An 18940-nucleotide genomic window follows, 5' to 3' on the forward strand; every position below is an offset into this window, starting at 1 on the left:
AGGTCAGTTTTCTCTAAGGACTATTCCAAAGAATTTGTGTGAACCACAGAAGTAGGAAAATTTAATTCTTCACCATCAAAAACTCTGGGGTTCATCAAGGGTAAACTTGCTCCCTTCCACTGGCACAGTTCAAGCTACTGACCACTTTAGTTTTATCCAAACCCAGAAGTGCAGCCCCTGACTGGGATGGCAAGAATTTTGTTCTAAAATCTACATTCAAAGAGACAAGTCCATGGTGCCTGTCCCTAAAGCTTTGGAAATTTGGGGGAGGAAGGGGGTGTTTTGGGGGGGGTTTTGGGTTTTTTACAGGTACACCTGTCATACTCAGTCCAGATAAATCGAGCTGGTTTTGGTGAAGTTTAAGTTGGGGGATCCCGTAGAGAAATAACACAAATTTCTGAAACATCAGTGAAACCTAAACATCTGTGACAGGATTTATCAGTATATATGGGAGTTACGTTCTTGATTCTGATCATTTCCCTCCAGCCAAGGTCACAGAACCTGTCACATGAATGGACATGCTGAACTCCACTCAGCCTTGCAAAGATACTGCAACCGTTCAAATGTGATGCTATTTATCAAGAAAAAAAGAAAGATTCAAAGTAATGAAAAATTTGGGCTTTATTTGGCAGATTATTCCAGTTAAAGACATGAGAGTTTGGCTTAAAATCTCCAGGAGGTGAAATAATGATGAATATACATATGAATGTGAATAAATATGTTACTAGCATGCAGAAGTAATGACAGCCAGTCCATATCTTATTTTGTTGCTGGAAAGAAACACACATCAGATTTATCTCTCTCACTGAAACAATCCACATTTCAAACAGACATTTAAGCAGCTAGATGTTTTCTTAGCAAAAATCAAATCTGGTTAACAGAGCAAATATTCATGTCACAACCTGACACTGTGTTACTTTTTACTAACGAATTTACTTAATTATCTTTTCAACAGAAACAATTTACAAACCATAATTGGTAACCATGGTCTTGATAGTCCTTCAGCAACTTCTTAAAGCAACACCGTGCTACAAAATTATATCTGTAATGTAACATATATACTCCTAAGTACAGTAATGGACATTAAAAGCATGTTCCACAATGTATCTATTAAGTCTATTATATAAACTGCGAAAATAAAGTACCACATGGGCTCACTTTCAGCTATTTGAAAAGCATTAAAAATTCATGTTATATGAACAGGAACATCCAATACTCAGCTTTTGTATGTGAATATTTAAGACACACCATAAATTGCAGTGCAAACTAGCAGTGCTTTAAAGCACCCTGGATGTTAATAAAATCACTGTACTATAATGGTCACACAAAATAAGTCACATCAGCCTACTGATGCTTACCATTGTAATATATCTGTAAAACTCAGGACTTCCATGAGGCAATGGGTTCCAGTCCCATGAGTTATGCAATATTATACTCTTTCACGTGGAAGTGTGTTGTGGTTTAACCCCAGCTGGCAGCTGAGCATCACACAGCCACTCACTCACCCTCTCCACCTGCCCCACAGTGTGATGGGGGAGAGAATCAGAGCAAAAGAGAGAAAATCCATGGGTTGAGATAAAGGTAGTTTAATGAAACAGAAATGGAATAAAATAATAATAACAATAATAATAATAAAAGAATCCAAGTATACAAAACAAGTGATGCACAATGGAATTGCTCACCACTCACTGACCGATGCCCAGCCAGTTCCTGAGCAGTGGACTCTGGCCAGCCTTCCCCCTATTTTATTGCTCAGCAGATGCCATATGTTGTGGAATATCCTTTTGGTTTGGGGTTAGCTGTCCTGTCTGTGTCCCCACACAGCTTCTTGTGTGTCCCCTCCAGCCTTCTCACTGGCAGGGCACAAGAAGCTGCAAAGTTGTTAGCTCAGTATAAACACTGAATAGTAGCTGCTAAAACATCAGCGTGTTATCAACACGATTCTCATACTAAATCCAAACAGCACTACACCAGCTTTTAGGAATTAACTCTATCCCAGCTGCAACTAGGACAAAGACTCAATTTATAATTTTTATATTTGATGCTACAGCGAGAGATGTTGTCTCTCCATCAATACTCAAAAAAATCCTTATCTTATAAGCTTTTACTTAAAAAAATTACAATCACTTGATGAAAGGAAAACCCAAAACTTTTGCAGCTATTTTTCTATCCTCAAAATCCCATTACCTTATTTGTATGAATGTCTCATGGAACCTCTTTTTTTTTCCTTCAAATCTGTGCTGACAAGACTTGCTGAACTAAATTGTTCAATAATGCATCAATCCATTATTTTCTATTTATGATGTAGCTCTTCCCTATCCCCCCATAATGCTGTGCTGAAATTTGGAGCCAAGCACGAGTTACAAGCCTGCAAAGCACCATGTGCGCTAATTGTGCTTTATATATTATTAATATGCAACGCATCCTGATACCAAGCTTCCAGAGCCCCAAAGCCTTCCAAGAGATTCAAAGAAAGAAGAGAGGAGATCCCACTTGTCCTCAGCACTTTCTACCTCCTTTTGTCAACTTTTGGCTAATGCTCATTATCAGAGCTGGAGGGAGGCAGAGCTCTGCGTGGCCGTCACTCTCCATCGCGGTCACGCCGCTCTGCCTGTCGCAGCGATGTGCACATGTGCACTGCAGCACTCTCTCACTTGAGTCCTGGCAGACAGTGTCAAGCTGTTTGTCCTTTGCTTTCTACACTGCTTTCTCTAGGAAGACCCTTTCCAAGAAAACCTTGTTAAGCACCTGACAGAACCAATCTTCTTTTAATTTCAAGGCACTTGGACCTTTAGATGTAATTACATGTATAAATAGAATGACTCACCCAATTTTCCTGCTGTTTGTGACTTACATTTCATTATTTTCATTTAGCTGACACAGAGCTGACAATTGTAGCCGTCCCTGGAGATAGTGTAGTGAATCCAATTTACAGACAGTCTTTGTAATTGTTTGGCAACAGACTGCCTGGCCATGCATTTAAGAACAGAGGTGAACTTATATATATTAGGATGAACCCAAATCAAAGTACCACATCTTATTTTATTTTTAATTGAAACAGCAGAAATTTAAGAGAGCGTGGCAAACTGTACAGGCATGAGAGCCCATCTGGACATATTTGACAGGGCTCCTGTCATGCTGACAGCTTTCTACAGCTCACTGGTGCCTGACAAATTCAAAAACTATTTTCTGGGCTTATTAAGAGAAAATTGAAAGGGTCCAACCATGAAGCAGCCTCTGATTGCTGCTCAGCACTGCATCTTCTCTGCTGCTGCTCTGAATGCAGGCAATCCTGTGGCCTGCTACACCTGGCACATGGGGACAGCTCCAGAAATGAGCACCTTACCTGCTCTTGGTAAGGGAGACAGGAGAACCATAAAAGTGTGTGTCTTCCTGGTAAATACACCCCTAACACTTAACATCTCCCTTTGCTTCCCTTAAATTCATTACATTCCTTAAACGTGTTGCTTCCTTTAAATTCATTACACAAATACAAAATTAAAAGCTTTGAAAGGACTAACATATTCCTATCAACTAGAAGGTTCAAGTTTGTGCTTTTCCATGGCTTCATTGAAGTTCACCCAAGTGAATACTCCCAAATCTCACAAGAAGTTGTGTGCCTGTGGTACTCGGTAGGGCTCAGTCAACTGTATGGCAAAGATAGTATAGAAAATACCATCAAAAACTGCAGCCTAGGAGTCTGAAAAGGAAAAAACATAAAAGCACAAACAGCTGCTAACAGCTTCATATTATGTTCCCTCTGGAAAGTAAATACAGCCTATGGGGAATTTTCCAGTAGATACAAATGGCTCAAACAAACTACAGGGGAAAGAAGAGAGAGAAGGAGGGAGAATGGGGAGTTATGGGGACCTAAAAAAACTACAGAAATTACAGTCTCAAAGCCTCCCGTTCATTTTGAAGTCAATCTGTTCCACTTCTCTTAAGATGACTGGTGATCAGAAGATATTTAAGACCATTGTCTTTCTTTATTGGACCTTTTTCTTCTAAGTACTCTCATCTTTTTTAAGCAGAGGTTATAAAAGTACTGATACCAAGTTCTAGAAAGTAAAAGAAAATCTTACTGAAGATAAAGGGATTCTTACAAAGAAAACGTTATTTTCCTGTTGCATTAAATTTTTTGTAGACATTCCTGCACTAGAAATGAATGGCATTGTAAATGGAGTAAAAAGAAATAATACAAAAGACATGACGTAATACAACAGGAATTGCTGTATCGATTATGCGTTCCCTCTTCCTTCGGTCCATTTGGTCCATTGCTTCTTAATCAGTATTGTGTGTGTCTACATTAGTGTGATAGCCTGAAGCAGGAGTGCACTTCTGAATCAAACGTCCTGCCATTTCCAATTACTCTGGTTTTTTTCAGATCTCAGAGTAATCTGAGAGCACATAAGCTCCGTTTCACTGTATAGGCCTAAATGAAGAGCTGAACTTCACAGCTCACCTGATGTACTCCAACCACTGACAGGTAATTAGTCTGCAGCACCAAAGAGAGTCAGTCCCAGTGCATGTGACAGAGCTGCTGGCCCCTTGGCACCATCTTTCCCCCTACAAAACATGTCGCACTGAACTGCCTGCTAAGGTGGATGCAGTTTTCTTTCATTCATGCCAGCCACCTTGCTATGTTTGCAGCCTGATTAAAAATGTAGCAAATCTAAAATATAAAAACTTCTTAAGGCTTTTAAAATTCTTCTTTGCCATTAAACACCTTGTTAATAAGCTAACCAAGTTCTGAGAGTTTTCCTGACATGCTGGCAATAAACCTGTAGAGGAACATTTCCTGAAACAGCTCACTATAATTCTTATAATGATAAAATAATCAAATAAGTTTTCAAATGTGTCACTATCAGAAACCATCAAGTGTTTTCTCTATTTCTTCACTGTTGTCCAGGTTTTGGCTGGGATAGAGTTACTTTCATCTCAGTAGCTGGAACAGTGCTGTCATTATCTCAACCCTCTGGCCCCATATTGCGGGCCAAAAAGGACTGTTGTGGTTTAAGCCCAGCTGGCAACTAAGCACCAAGAAACTGCTGGTTCAACCTCCCACAGCACAGTGGAATGGGGAGGAGAATCAAAAGTAAAACTTACACATTTAGATAAGAACAGGTTAATAATTTAAACAAAGTAAAAGACGGAGAAGACGAAGAAGAAGACGAAGAAGAAGATGATGATGACAAAATCAAGGCAAAATGATGCACAACACAACTGCTCACCACCCACTGATTAATGACCTTGCTCTTCTTCTGGTTAACTCCCCCAGTTTATACACTGGGCACGTTGTTCTCTGGTATGGAGTATCCCTTTGGCCAGTTTGCTCCGCTGTCCTGGTTGAGCTCCCCATCAGCTTCTTGTGCCCCTCCTCACTGGCACAGCAGGAGACACTAAAAAGTCCTTGACTCAGGGTAGTCACTAGATAACTACATCCAAAACATCAGCATCAATATTATTCTAATACTAATATTCTAATCTCAAAAACACAGCACTGTACCAGACACTGAGAAGAAATTAACTCTATCCCAGCCAAAACCAGGACAACTGTGAATATGTAGTGAGCTCCCAGTTCTCTGATTGGGGATAGAGCTGTGGAAGACACAGATCAAACCAAGCAATTCTTAGAAAATCTTGTGTTAACTGAGTTGATCTGAATCTGTTGTTAATAGCAGTTACTATTTGGACAGTAAATTCCCTCACTGTGATTCTCTCACAGTTTCCACAGGTTCTCTCTCACAATCATGCAGTGAGAAGAATAGCTGTAAGGACAAGGCCAGATGTTCACTCAGAATTAGGCAACTGCATTGGCACACTGGTGGCTTCTAGGTCTTGTTGGAGCAGTTCCTCACAGGGTCCCTGACATCTGACACGTGTATGACTCCATGGTCCCTGACAGCAGGTAGCAAGCAGCTCTTGCCCTCTCAGACATGCCCAGGTTACCCAATGCTTGGCTGATGTTGATGGGCCATGGCCTCTTGAGGTGTTGGCTGACTTGGGGGGTTTATCGCTTCCGGTGGATTTAACGGGACCATTTACAGCTTCTTGGAAGACTTTCTCAGGTTGCCTCTCAGCACATACCTTCCACTCTTCAGCTGTTGTTATCTGGTAAAATTTCTCCATCCACAGACAGTTACCTATAGTACATGTTCACACACACTCACAGAGAAGGGGCTTTCGTATTAAACTTTGTATCTGCTTTGTGTCCTATACTGAAATCTGGAAACAAAAATTATTTTCCGGCTATATTCTCAACCAGAAAAGACTTTGATTCTTCTAATCTCCTAGAAAAATCTCCTGGTTCATTTTCTCATTCCATTCCACCATCACACAGATAATATTGTCCAACAGAACAACAAATTAGAATAGTTACAATTCATATGTTTAATGACATATATTTAAATTAAGATAATGAACATGGAGTTTTAGCATAAATTTGAATATTGTCTTTACCTTATTTTATTCCCAAATGACAACCTGTCTGCATACTTCTCTTGTTTTGTTCCTGAGTTCAAGTGACACAACAAACATTACTTATGAGAAACTACAGTATTCTTGTCTGGACTGGCACAAAGAGGATTTTTAGGGTTTTTTTAGTTTATGGTCTTCAACTACCCTTCACAAGTCTTTGTCTCAGCACCAGGAATTAAAACTAACCTGGAAAAAAACTGTATTTTCCCTATTTAATACGCAAGAAATTCATAGTTATATAAATGCCATCAAAGAACAGGGTGAAAGTCTACAGCACAACTAGAAACAGCAGCCAGAATTACAGGCTCATGGGCCAATATCTCAACAAAAGCTGCTTGCTGTCTTTGCCATGGCTGAGAATTAGAACCACAGCTGCTGACATCCAAAAGTGGAGAAGGCTTTCAGCTCTCTTACAGAGGAGTAATCATTTCTTCCCTTACAGCCACTCCACCACACTGTCATTTGCACAAATACTCAGTAGTTTCTGTCCTTCCTGCTTTGCTGTGTTAGCTCTAAATCATCATTCATGTTTCTACTTATCAAATAATCTCAAATTATTTACTTAGAAGGAGAAGATGCACAATTTAGACTTCCATATAAAACCAGTTAATCAGTGCAAGCTTGGAGGAGATACAGATAACGAGAATAAACCTGTTCTTAATTATGCCACCATCCCTTTTGGATTTTATCTCTTACAGCTCTAACATGAGTGTGGCTGCACCCAGCCAGACTGCTCTGCATCTGAATAGATGGGTGATTCAGCAACATTTCAGCTGGACATCCATCAATTTATTAACACAGTTTGGGAGGCTGAAGCAGAGAGACTATTCACCATGGCTGAAAAAAATGCAAACATCACATGTGCCTTCAGAAAGGGAAAGGAGGAAGACTGGGAAGCTACAGGCCAATCACCTGGCCTGGGGCTTGGAGTCAGACTCAAAACTTGAAAAAAATGGCAGAACATGCTGTAAAACACTTTTTAATATTCTGTCTTTATGGAGCTAAAATAACAACATCCAAAAAAGAAAGGGGCTACAAAGAGACTGAAGGGAAAAAATCCTGAAAACAAATGACATGGCAGAATGAAGCTACAGAAAAAGCAAGATAAGGGGAACTTAATGCTAGAAAAACAGAAAAGAAGTATGTGTCAGGGAAGAGAAAGATACCGAAAATAAAGCAAGCAAAACAGGAAAAATGGTTATATAACAGAGGGCATAACATCAACTCACTTGGCTTAAGTCACCCTTGGCACCCAAGGCTGCACTTGACTCATCTTTAGTCTGTAGAATGTGTTTGCCAAAGTCCATAATGAAGTCTGGAACAGAGAGAATCTGTTGTGAACTCTCTGGGCCTTTGCATATTTTTAAATCATTCAAAATATCACAGAAAAGAAATTGATAAAGTAACACTTTTCTGTTTCTCATTCCAATGCAGTGAGAATTTATAACAGCATTTGGAAAAAAATGGGGTTTTTTTTCCATATTGTAATCCTCATATGTAGTATGTAGTACTAATTTTTAAATTGTGCATTATAATCATTACGACAATCTAAGTTACCTGAAGACCAAAAAACCTAAATTATGCTATAATCAAAAGGTGATAAAATAAAGCATTTTATAACAGATTTCAAACCTTCACATTCCCAGTACAGTAAAAAAGTTGCTTTCATATCATGTAGGAAAACCAGCTTGCATTACTGCCGTGCTTCTGCATCATTCAAGACATCATCACCATTATTATCATTACTAGAATAACACTACTTGCATGTTACTTATTTAACTGTAAGCATACCATAATTCCTCATTAACAGTGCTGTATTCCTAACCTGAACATGTTACTTGGAGATGGATGAGAGCTATTCCCAGTCACAGGAAGTCCAAGGTACCAGCTGAAAGGCTGGTAAATCTGTATGCAATATTCTGTACTACAGCTACCCTGCGTGTGGCAGACGAACCCCCCAGGTGGGAAAGGCAGCTGTGCAAGGCATGCACTGCTCTGGAGTTGGTGCTGCTTTGTGTGACTCATATCCATGTATAGCTGGGTAACTATCAACCAAGGAGAACAGAAGAGAGAAAAAAAAATAGTAAAGGCCAACTTGGTGGGCTGCCATTCATCCTGTATGTGAGATACCCTTGTGGCCCCACCACCAAAACAGAGACTCTAGTAGGGGATTAAAATAATCCAGAAAGTCTCTTCAAATTTTAGTCTCAACTTTACATAAGACACTAACTGTATTTATACCGCAAAAGCAAAGTAAAATAAAATAAAATAAAAATATTACATTTAATTGGTTTTTAATAATAAACAGTAATTTTTAGAAATGGGACCAGAAAGGTACCCTGATGACACTGGTGCACAGGGCAGTGCTGACACCAGCCTACCTTATCTGCTGTCTCCTTTTATTTGTTATCACCTGCCCACAGCACCTCTGTCCCTTTGCTCTGAGTGTTATGAAATGCCAAAACAAGTGCTGAAGTTAGGGTTTTTACTTTTCTCTAGTTATTAATGGAGCTCTCTGTCTAAATGAAACCTCATTTCTTGAAACTTACTGGAACCTAATCTTGAAATCTCTCCTGTTCAGTAAAAAAGCACCGCAGCTCTAGTTAAAGCAATAGCTATGGGAGCTGTGGGAACAGAGGTGGCAGCATGAATATTGAGGAACTGTTTTTCCAAATAGGAAAGGCTGTTTAGAGACCAGCAGAACACACCAGCCCATCAGCCCATGAGACTTCTCTGCTTCCTTTCTTCTTGTTTGATAAGAGGAGAGTGACAGATTTTACCAGAGATCAGAGGAAACTGTCTGATCCCAGTGGGCTTTGGGGACCCGAGAGGTCTTGCTGAGGGACCTACCACTAGTTAAAAGCAAACAGTTCATCACACAGCAGGAAGGGATCTGAAAAGATAGAAATAAGGCACATAAATGGGAAGGAGGGATTTGGATGACAGAAGGGTGGTAAAAGAAAGAATAAAAAAAAAAAAAAAGGAGAAGAAGGGAGGGAAAAGGGGAAAAAAAATACAGACTGAGGGATGAAACAACCACAAACCTGACCTGTGCAGGAAAACATCATAAACTTCCTGGGGCTGCAGTCCCCTTTTAAAATTCCCCAAGGATCAGCAGGTAGTTCAAGCTGACAGTAAGATGCAGAGCACCCCCTGACATTTATGGGAAGGGTTCTCAGCTGAGGAGCAGCAGTTTTCCTCATGGATACATCAGAATCATTAATTTGCTGGCCCTCATACTTCAGCACATTAAGGCCAGATACTCCTTTCTCCCTCTGCTCACGGAGATGTTTTTTCCTGAATCTTGTCTTCAGGTGAGTGGTTTTCCACTGCTGACATTTAATATTGTTCAAGGCAAAGAGGCTGTGTGACCAGACCTCTTTATCAGCAAAACTACAGTAAACACGTTTGTAGTGTTACTAAATTTTGTTTGGCTGCCTGAAATGAAAACTAGACTGAGTGATAACAGGCTGGAATACCCTGAGACTCAAGCAAATCAAAGACTGCTTTAATGGGGACCATGAAAAGTGTTTTGAAAAAATTCAAAGAGCAAAATACTACAGAGTGACAAAAAGACTATCTTGAGGGAGTGAGTTAGTGACTTTACCTCTACAAAGAAATTCAGTACAAAAAGACACCTGGATCTTCTGATAAAAAAAAAAGAAAAAAAAAAAAAAAAGGTAGACAAATAAATATCCCTGACCACAACTTTCCTCAGTCCCACCAGTTCTTACAGAATTTTTCTGAATCTCATCAACTGATGAGAGACCATCTGGAAGAGCTCTAGTGAAGGTTCCATGAACGCTGTCTCCATGGCATAGGCTCTTGAATGTGGCTATAGCTTTCTACCTGTGGGCTGAATGGAAGAACAGATCCAGAAAGCAAAATTCCTTCTTGGATAATGAGTTCCACATGAGACAGCTTCTTCCACTGAATTACATACCCTCTAGAGGAGTTTTCAAGAGAGCTTCTAGAAAAGTTGAGTGAATATGTATATTGTTTCTCTTAGAGAAAACACCTCAGGATGGGAAGACTAACTGGTACTAGTTCTGAGCATGAGACAGTGCTGTCTGCTTGTCCCTTTCTTTTGGTGACACACCTACACCCACAAACATCCATCTTTGCTGCAAGCTCCCTCATGAGGGCCTCTTCTCTCAATACTTTTACAAAAAATAGCATCCGAGGTTCACTCCGTGCTACACTGAACACCACCCTTACAAAACACTGCAGAGGTGTGGATGTCAGCCTCTCATTGTGCCATGTCCACTCTTACTGGGAGACCAGAAACAGATCACCCATCCCCACCACCCATCACCACTGCTTGCTGAGCTTCTGCTCAATTCCCTCCCAGAGCTTCTTCTGGTTCTGCTCATGACTGCTAATGCAGCAGCTGTCTGTGTACTGCAGGCCTTCTGTTGCTTCTGCTGCTGAGGTGAATATGTGATTTCTGATTCTGAATAGAGTCAGCTTGGATCCAGAAATGGGTACTACGTATGGTACTCCATCACCACGGGAATTGCCCAGGGCAGCAGTGAGCAGTACCAAATGTCCTGGTGCTCCCTGTGCATAGTCCCCACCACCAAGACCTTACTTCAATCCATCTGGGGTGTGACACTGTCATTCCTTATGTATGACGTGTCTCTGGTTACAGTGCAGGCATTAGAAGATGCAAAGGTCTGAATTTCCCAGATCAGGACACTCCATGTCCACTGCCATGGTTGCAGGTGCAGGGTAGTGCCTACCACCTCCTTGTCCCAAGGCTGCTGTCACTGCAAAGGACACATCACTGACTTCATGGGAGAAGGCAGCTCCTCACCAAGTGAGGAAGGTCTCATGAGTCTGTATGAGCCAGTGATGAATGATAGATGTTGCCCATTATTAGCAAGGAAAGGCAAGTGCTGCTTGGAGTATTTTGACATGTTAGAGATGAGTCATGGGAATTCCTTATTTTGCATTACCAAGAGTCCATTCCAAATAGAGAAAATAACTAATATAAGAATAGCTATTTTCAGCTTTCAAGCTACCATCTGCTGAGTTCTTGTCACCATGCAGAGAAGCTGGTAAGCATCTCACAACCTCATGTTACAGGAAGGTAAAGCTGAAGAGCGTGAATTTGCTTGTGTGACAAACCTGGCACTAAGACTCAGCTCCCAGCCCCCACCTGGTTGTTCATATTACACTTTTTTAAAGTCTTAGAGTGCTCAAATAAGAAGTTCAAGTCATTCAAACAGAACCTGATCCAGTCAGGCTATCAACAGGAGTACTACTGTGAACAATTCATTGTGAAGTAAATGAAGCTGCTCACAGAAAGTGGGTGTCCACAGCTTCTCTTTGGAAGTAGATGGAAGACTAAAGCAAATTCTGTTTTCTTTTAAATGGGAAAGAGAAACTGTTGGATGATTCTCCAACTTCAGTATTGTTAGCTGTTGTTAAATTAATAAAACATCCAGTACGTGAGCAAATTATCAAATGGCTTAAGTACAATTATAGTGTATTTCAAATATCAGTTCTAATTATATTTCCTTTTGACAAAGTAATTACACTTCAAGAAACCACAATCAGAACAATTTTTCACTGCCAAATCTGAGAACAGAAGGTGAAAAAGGTGCATTTAGATGATTTTATAAATGACTAATTTAACTTTTACATATTAAAAAACCCATAATAGTAGAACAGCTTAAAAATAGACTAGAGAACTCGCATTTTAATCCTATTTCAAGGCATTTCATGATTTGTAATTTAATGAGCCTTAATACAAAGCTTATGTTTAGTTTTCTTTCCCTCCATTAACTTGATATTTTCTTGATATTGAAAGTTGTTTGGCTGCTACAGAGACAATATATATTTTTAGTCAAAAATTCACACAAGAGCAAAATTAAGCACAGCCATTTCCTGTCCCACTCCAGCTTCACAAGATACTCTGAACATCTGTTAGAGAAGACTGCAAGATATTCTTGTGAGGACTGAGAGGCTGTTTACTTTGTGAGGATATTGGGTTCAGGGGCTGTTGAGCATAAAAGACTGGGACAAGAGACAGGAAGAGAAGGAATACATTAAAAACCCAGTCAGAGAATCCAAAAAGAGCAGGTGAAAATTGATACTTATACCAAAGACCAGAGCCCTCACATTGATTATTGACAGGACATTGATGGAACAAAGCTTTGACAAATTCCACCAAAACTCTTTAACTGATAAGGAGGGAGAAGCAAGATTACCAGGGGTGTTAAGGCCATAAGCAAACCTACTATGGGATATTTGAAGAAATTGTGGGAATGTGATAAACTTGCAATGAAATATTTAGGGGAAGGGCATCAGTGTAGATAGGGGAGGACCAATAAAGGAAAAAAGGAGAGAAGAGGAGGGCAAATAAATGGCACCAAGTCCTGTGCCTGACCGCTGCAGTCTGTCATTGTTACACTCCATTCTGGAATATTACCCTGGGTGAGAGGGCTCTCCAGTCCACGAAAATCTACTCTATCAGAAGTCTGAGAGCTGACTAACGGAGGGACCATAGGTCTGAGCCAGCTATTGGGCAATCCTGGGCCTGAGAGATGGGGGACACCATAGGGCTGGACCTGCTACCAGATTCATTTGGATGTGTGTGTGTGTCTCTGTGTGTGTGTGTCTGTGACATCTGCTAGCATGGCTGGATCCCAACTAAACAGGTAAGGACCAATTGTATTTCTCATGTTTACATCTGGTGGCCACTGCAGCCCGGAAAATGATGCTGTGCCCCAAAGCCTCCTGGACTCAGCTTTGCTCCGTCAGTGCTCCCTCTGTTAATCCCACTGTTTTCAAGTGCACGCACACATCTCTCAGGATGTGCTGTATATGATCAGAACTACTCTTTCAAGGCAGCACTGAAACAGTAAACATCTGCTCCATCCTTGCCATGTGGACCTGATGTTCTTCCAACCTGAGGCAGCAACAGATGCACAGAAAAACTCCCAAATTTCCTCCAGGCTGATTTTGATGAATTGCTCCTTCTGGACTGACAACAGAGGGATAACATGACTTGAGCAAGAAATGCTGGTCTTCAACTGTTTTCTCCTCTTTTCTTCACAACATAAAGCATGACAGGGATTTCTGACAGCACACAGAAGATTACAGACTTACTGAGGCCTGTAGGGTCTTCCGTGAGAGAAGGCATGGATTACCTCTCCAGGGCAGCATGGTGATCTGGATGCCCTACCTCAGTCTCAACATGCATTTAATAAGGTCTGAAAAAGTTTCAAGTAGCATTTGACATGTTGCCTCAGCTACTTAGCTCCCCATGGTGCCCATGAGAAAACCACACACCCAAGATAGCTCACAGAAAATCTTGTTGGAGATGCGAGTAAATAGTGGGTTTATCTGCACAGCCAGACTAGTAGCAGATTGAGAGAGAGAAGATAATTAGCAATTTTTGGATGTTGGCAATATGTAATTTCAGACAAAAATATTTGCTTTGAGGCTCTGACTTATAGTTCTGGCACCATTTCTGTTACAGTCTTCTTTTCAGATGCTAGAGACTGTCCAAGTTCTCACTGATGGCTGTTTTATGCCCCTTTCTTTTCCTCCCATAATTAACATATGCTGCATGCTTTTGGAATCAGATAATTTTGTTCCAAGTTTTCCTTTTTCGCCCATATTCAGCTCATGGGCACCAGAGCTATTAAATTTGAAATTTTTGGTTGTTTTCAATCCCACCCACCCTCAACTGCAAGGTTCAGGGCCACTGCAAGCTCTTAGCAGCCTCTTGCATGCATCCAAAGAGCTCATACTGTTTTTGTTAAGGAGGAAATTATCCTTAAAGCAATGCTGTATGGAAATAATAATTGCTGCCCTGGCTCTTTCTGCTGTATTCCCCTCACCATTTTGTGAGGCAAATCTCTTTGTCATTCTGTTTCATTGTTACACATCTCTTTGCTGTCCTCCCACAGTAATGCCAGAAGCTGGGTCAGTTGTGTGGTGTACACAAAGTGATTTGGAGGTTTGGGACAGGGGAGGCTGTGGAAGCTGCCCAGCTGAACCACAGGAATGCAGCATCAATGTGCCACTCACACAAAGGACCTGAGAGTGACAATCTGCCCACTACAGAGAAGTTTTTGGGGTGGAACTGTGTTGCTGTTGTACATCTGGAGAAAAAGTTCTGTCTCGTAACAGCACTATGGAGAACAGTAATGACCTGAGACCAGGCAGGCTAACTGCACCACTAGGTCTGTTTTGACTCACTTCTCACTGGATTTAAGTCCTGCTTCTCACGTGAATACTGGAATGTACTGGAGTATTCCACCCATCCAGTGTCTGGTTGTAATTCATAGTCAGGTTCTGAACGTGAGCAATAGCCAAAAATAGTTTCTTAAAGTTTCTTAAAGGCCATTTTGTAGTAGTGATTGTGAATAGAATATAGAAGAAACCAAATTCAGGCACATTGGTATTCAGATCCAAGCAAAAAGCATTAGTGTAGTCCTAAAAGTCATTGGCCTGATTTACAGCCTGAATTATTATATTCCTCCAGGGTTTCAGTGATGACATGCTTGCCACATGCTGTCTTGTTCAACATAGTTCTTTGTCTTTCTCAGAATTGCTCTGTAAAAGTCAGCATTTGTGCAAAAGAAAACTAAGGGAAGATTAGAAAGGCCAGGACCATGCTAGACCCAGCATACAAATCATTCAGCCAACATGCCTTATGTGTTGTCACCATTGGCACATCTGTGCCTTCTGCTTTCCACCCTCACTCACAAAACCTCTTTGTTTTCCCCTGGAATATCAGGATGCTTCACAAAAATGCACATGAGCATAGGCTTGAGCCTGGGGTTTACAGCAGCAGGGCTTCGGTGTTGATTATAAGCAATTCTGATGTTTTCCACTGATTACCATGCATTTTTTTTCTCCTACACAACATCTAAGATGATTCCTCATGTTTCTGTTGTCCTTTCTCCTAATGCAAGAGAAAAGGGCATTTCCTAATACTGAAAGGCAGATGAGGAACACTCTCCCCAGGCAAAGCACAAACAGCCTGTAGCCAATTTATTTCACAATATTCCTCCATGTCAACATCTTTCGTAGATCTCCCAAATGATTATGCATCTGTACTGATAAGGAAAATACCCAGAGATATCCTAATGCCAAGAGCTTTGCTGGGATATGTCTCCTCTTTCTTCCTTCAAGGTACAAAACTGCTTCTCACTCAAGGAGACAAAAAAGAAACTTTCTGTTTAATCAGAATATTAAATAACTGGAAACTTTGTATTTCTGTAGCACATCTGGTACTTTCTGTTACTGGAGGCAAAATACTGAGCTAGATAGATAAGTGTTTGAATAACAAGGTTATTGTTTCTTAATATCATAAAAAATTACCACTGGTGAGCAAGATGGAACAGTATTTGACAGCAGACCACTGAGTTATTTTATAAATGCATGCCAGCTGCTATGGTAGTCAGGAATAAGATAGACAGCTGCAATACCAGTAATTTTTGACACATTTTTTCCCTGTTTTCTATTGTTTCTCTCTAAGTCCCATTAGTAATCAACAATTCAACAGTCTTACAGGTTCCCTCACTCAGAGCAAGGACTTGTTTTAAACTTGATTTACCTGTTCCTTCTCAAACCATCTACCAGAAGCAAAAATTTTACAGCTTTAAAAATACATTAATACAAAGCCAGGGGCAAGAGTTAATGACAGTCATTTCTACCTTTCTCTAAGTACTGACTGAACATGCAAGGATTCAGAGAAATTCTTGCTTCTAACAGTATGCATCCTTCATTAAAACATGAGGAACGAGGTGAGTTTCCTTTCTTTTCCAGGAAGACAGGCTTTAAAGGACTTAACATTGCAAAGGAGTCACAGGGTAAAATAACAATTTCCTCTACTGCTTTCCTTTACTATTTCACCCCAGGTTGCCAGCACACCAAATATGCAGCTGCATTATCATAAAATCAATCAAAAAGAAATATAGAGGATATTGAGGCCCTTCAGCCATTACTGCCACACAATAGGTGAATCAATGCCACGGGGACTCAATGTGTTCAGTTTCAGCATTTCCCTTGTGGAAAGCCCCAGATTTTAACTCTTGTCTGCTTCTGAATCCTCGAACATAAATATTCCTTTTTTAAATGGTTAAGTTCTTAATTATGACTCATTAGGGATATTATTATTCTATTTTATTTACTTACTTATTGACAGGTTAAAGTTGCAGACATAACAAAAGCCATTCTATGAATGACAACATATGACAAATGAAGAGATATGTTCTATGTTAAATGGCTTTTCCTCTTTAAGGCTTTGTAAAAACAAATAAATGTTTATCCTGTTTTTAAGATCTGACTGGAAGTTCCACAACTTCAGGTTTCTTTCATGATGAAACAGTGAAGTTCACAGAACTGGACAGCAACTACCCCTATACCATGTATTTAAACAATTTAAGTATTTAAACGAACTATCATGTAAGTTTGATCCTTTGAATCCTTAGAGATAGTAATCTACCCTGCCCAGTGGCCAAACTAAATGTTCATTACTAAATGCAGTTGAAGAAGCAAGGGAGGGTGATAAATTACCACCACAGCAAGGAAAACAGCCCCTTCAGTCAGAGGCACCAGCTTTCCATGCCTTCTGCAAAAGGATTGCACAGTCTGGTGTCCCCAAAGTACTTTGACATGTATATCCTCTAAAACTGGAACTCACTTAAGGCAGGCTTGACAAAGAACTGAAGTAGACATCACTGTGGCAGGCAGGCATTGACACTGCCAGAGAACATGGGGACACTTTAGACACTGTGTTTCATGTCTAAATCCCACCTTTCTCACCTTGCACTGGGAAGTTCAAGGATACCCAATAAACAAATCCTATCTCATGTTGTGCTCTCCCAAAAAGACTCATTCCAGTAAAGTTAACAGCAGGATTAATAAAAATTACACGTTTCTTTTCATATCTTGTTCTACGAGATACTTGCCATCACTAGAAGAGTCTAAACAAAATGGGATCTGTCCTTCTTCTGCAGAGGCTGCACAGCTGCCCAGAGCTGCTCCATGGATACACAGGAGACATCTAACACCCCAGAGCCCACCGGACTTACTGTCCAGCTGCAGGCTGACCTCCCACAATGTGGGCATGTAGCTCCAGACACATCCAACTCATCATTCAGCTGAGCTGCACTGAAGCTTGTTGCTTTAAACTGCTGTACACGAGGCAGCCCCACCAAAGCAAGCAGCCTGGGAAAAGCTGCTGCTTGTACTGAGTAAGACAAAGACACTTTTCATGGCTTCAGCAGCTTTGTTCTTCTCAGCCTCTGTTCCTCTCATTTCCTCAAGCTTGTGAGCAAGTGTGAGCCCAGCTCATGGTTACAATTTGTAGGCTGAGAGAGGAATTTCCCAATAGCTCAAATCCTGGAGCTGACAAACCTGCTCTATAAATAAGGAAAGTGGCAGTTTTTCATCATGAGCTTAAATTAGGTTTGAGCACTCTGAAAAACCTCCTGTGAACCTGCAATACTGATAGGAAGTGCACACATTTTACTCCTTGTCTAACCTATCTCAAATTAACCTCCCCCTGCCCATCTAATTTTCCATCTGGAGGAAATTTTGGCACATTCTGATTCAGAAGAAAAAAGACTGTTGTACTTCATCCGAATTTTTGTCTCTGGCTTGAATGTTTAGCTAATTGTGGAGGCATCTATGCCCCCTTGCTGATGGCGTGCTGCCAGCATGTGCCCCACACTACCCTCACACAGCTCCCTCTCCCACCCCTTCCACCTGCTGGTCCAATGGAAATGAGCCCATCAGACTCTCAGAAAGCATCAACCACCTTGGGCTTCCTTAAAAAATAATAACAACAATAATAATAATAATAATAATAATAATACACAGGAGTAAATCTTCCCTCATGCTAGGCAGGTTGGTGCTTGTTCACCACTGATGTGAAGTGCCAGATCCAAATCGCTCCTCCTCCTCCACCTTGCAAGAAGTCTCAGTATAAACACAGACTTCCAGCAAGAATATCCTGATTGTTTAATTACATTTTCATTTCTCCTGTTGGAATTTCTCCACTTTTTTATTTTTATACAACTCTCCAATATATTTTGGAGCAGAATTTTAATGTTTGCTGTCTGTAGTTCTGACACCTTCTTGTGGAACATCTTGGGTAATATACACCTAAAAAGCACTGTCTGCAGAAAATGTGCCCCCACAAACAAATATTGATGGTACATTAAAATATATTTGATTTCTCTAATGGAAACTGTCAGAGGCCACCCAGTTCTTCAATGTAGAAAAAGGAAAAAAAAAAAGCTTTTTGTTCCATGGATAAATCTCTGAGCATATGCAGCCTAATTTTTTTTTTTCCCTTTTTTAGACTGAGGTTTAATCTCAAGTGGAAGGCTCAGCTATTGCTAATACAGAGATCAATGAGAGCATCACCATTTTTTTTTTCCCTCCCTCTGGCTCTACGATTTCCAGAGAAAGCAACTTACCAAGCTTTTTCTGT

General features: G+C 40.5%; 1 long non-coding RNA gene across 2 annotated transcripts; it reads right to left on the bottom strand.

Annotated features, from left to right (window-relative positions):
- Positions 1-603: 603 nt before the first annotated feature.
- Positions 604-17711, bottom strand: LOC116445862. 2 transcript variants are annotated; one of them, XR_004240908.1, is made up of 3 exons: positions 17535-17711; positions 7707-7792; positions 604-5435 (listed from the first exon to the last, which is right to left on the bottom strand). It is a non-coding gene; the product is annotated as an uncharacterized LOC116445862 (long non-coding RNA). The 2 variants fall into 2 exon arrangements; XR_004240907.1 differs by having other exon boundaries at positions 604-6143.
- Between the last annotated feature and the right edge of the window lie 1229 nt (positions 17712-18940).

Source organism: Corvus moneduloides, chromosome 1, assembly GCF_009650955.1.
Source record: "Corvus moneduloides isolate bCorMon1 chromosome 1, bCorMon1.pri, whole genome shotgun sequence".
Classification (NCBI taxonomy): Eukaryota; Metazoa; Chordata; class Aves; order Passeriformes; family Corvidae; genus Corvus; species Corvus moneduloides.